Source organism: Arachis ipaensis, chromosome B06 (assembly GCF_000816755.2).
Source record: "Arachis ipaensis cultivar K30076 chromosome B06, Araip1.1, whole genome shotgun sequence".
Classification (NCBI taxonomy): Eukaryota; Viridiplantae; Streptophyta; class Magnoliopsida; order Fabales; family Fabaceae; genus Arachis; species Arachis ipaensis.
In genome coordinates this window covers 76,292,119-76,294,479 of record NC_029790.2, presented here as the reverse complement: position 1 = coordinate 76,294,479, position 2,361 = coordinate 76,292,119, and the positions used below count along the sequence as shown (strand labels likewise).

At 32.3% G+C, this 2,361-nt stretch overlaps 1 pseudogene; it reads right to left on the bottom strand.

Annotated features, from left to right (window-relative positions):
- Nucleotides 281-1,755, bottom strand: LOC110263762 (annotated as a pseudogene).

Sequence of the window (2,361 nt, the reverse complement as noted above, 5' to 3'; positions counted from 1 at the left end):
TGGCTGATTCTAATTTTTTAATTATTATTTTTACTAAATTTTTACATTTATGCCATCAAATATTGAAAAACATCAATACAAGACCTACACCTTAACACATAAAAGTAAACAACATTTAAACAATAACCAAAATAACATAACACACTTAAACAATAACCAAAATAACTCATCAATTCAATATCATAGATGACAACAATAATAAGTAAACAAGACTCCCAAATTACTAATTACATTATTTAAAGTCTATTAACTAACTAGCATCACAACTACAATGAAATAATCACTCTTCAGACATACGTTCACCATCTTCATCCTCTCCTATATTTATTTCTCCACCTTCTAGTTGAGGAATCGGAATTTTAAAGTTAAGATTTTTCATCATTTCTTGAAGCATACGGTTATTGAGTTCAAGTCCTTTTTTTGCCTTTTCCAACCTAGTTTTCAAGTCATTGTTCTCTTCTTGCATTTTCTTCATTATATCTTTATGTTCGGACCTTCGCAACCAATCGGATGACTAAGAACTGGAGCCACGATAACTAGGTCTTTTGTCAATTGTGGTGGATTCTATTCCAAGTCCATAAATTCTTCCCTTTTTAACTCCAGCTATTTCACACCACACATACATCTCATTTGGTGCATTACTTCCTTCTTCAGGAGATTTTTGCATAGCTTATTCTATAGCATTCTTAAATTCATCCTGCCAATATCAAAATCAGATCAATTATTACACGAGAAAATAAAAAGAAAAAGAATCACTATACATGTAGAAAATTAAAGTATATGTTAAGTGCTTCTTTGAAAACTAAAAATAAAGCATGCTAAGTAACAATTACAAAGATCAAAGACTTAATGAACTTGGTAAACTATTAGAGAATAAAGTTGTGACAACAAATGAATCCAACTTGCAACTAGCATATTATGAGGAACTCAAGCAGCCAGTTAGCCTGAAATTCTCACTAAATGCTGCCATAACGTCAAAATGTAAATTAATAACAAACCTGGTTTGAAAACATTACTTTATTATTAAATTGTATATATTGTATAATTTATCTAACTTTTTCATGAGTTTTTAATAATCTATCATATTATGAGGAAGAATTATTTGTACTAATTGATATTTCAACTGGTTATGGCACTTTAATGTTGTCGGATTTCACCCATTTTTGGTTCTTTAAATTTGGGCTTTAGATTCTATAAATTAAACGATAACAGTTCAACTAGCATTAGAGTTCAGGCCCAAAAAAAAACACTTGCATTGTAGTTCAGTGAGCAACTATATAACGTCTCTTAGGTGTTTCAACCAATCCAGAACTTTCTACACAGAAATCTAAACATGCAGTTACTTAGAAAAGTTAACCACCCATAGAAACAACTATTTAGTTGAAGTTTCATAAAAGGCACACAAATTCAAACAGTTTCTATTTAAAAATAAAAAACTTAAATTTAAAACCTGATCAGTTCATAAATATTGTATACGAATTTTTAAATTTTAAATTCATCAACTTCTACTTTTACTTGCATATTAAAAAATCTCAAATTTAGAGTTCCAATAACTCCAAGCACATAGCCATATAAACAGAAAAACCCTATGAGCTCAAACACTAGCCCTAATGCAATATTGTTTAATACATACAGAGAGAGAGATATATATTTTCATTAAGATAGACTCATCTCAACATGCTTTGATTTCTTATCCACCCATGTCTCATCCTTGTGTTTGTAGGTCTTCGCTAACAATTCTAATTGTGTTGGTGAAATGATGCCAGGGCATTTTGGCCAGTTTCACTGACCTTTTCTTTATGGTTTTAGGGTAGTTTCATGCACTTTCTTAGGAAATAAGCATGTTTTGGGTAAATAATCATTTACATCTTGATTCAAGCAAACATTGTAAATTTTATATGATTTCATGAGAATTATGCATAAATTGAATGATAAATTGAATGATGCATGATCTCATGGGTTGTTTGGAGCGTTAGTGACAAAGGTAAGTGTCACTAACGCTCTCGAAGTTGAGGCATACCCACGTTAAGAGTCACGTTAGCTACACTAACGTGAACTCTAACGAAGGGAAAAAGGGACCAAGGGCAACATTATTGGCAAAGGTAAATACCAATAACGCTCGCAATGGATCAAGAGGCAACGTTAGTGGTCACGTTAGTGCCACTAACGTTGAAGTTAACGTAACTCATCTTGGGCTAGGAACGTTAGTGCAAAAGGTGATTGTCACTAACATTCTCGAACCCACATTTTCACTTAACGTTAACGCCACTAACGTCCTAGCCAAAGTCCATGCCTACTTCACACTTTCTCTACAAGTAAAGCTGAGCCCACTGAAGATTCTAAACTGCTTCAACTCAAGAT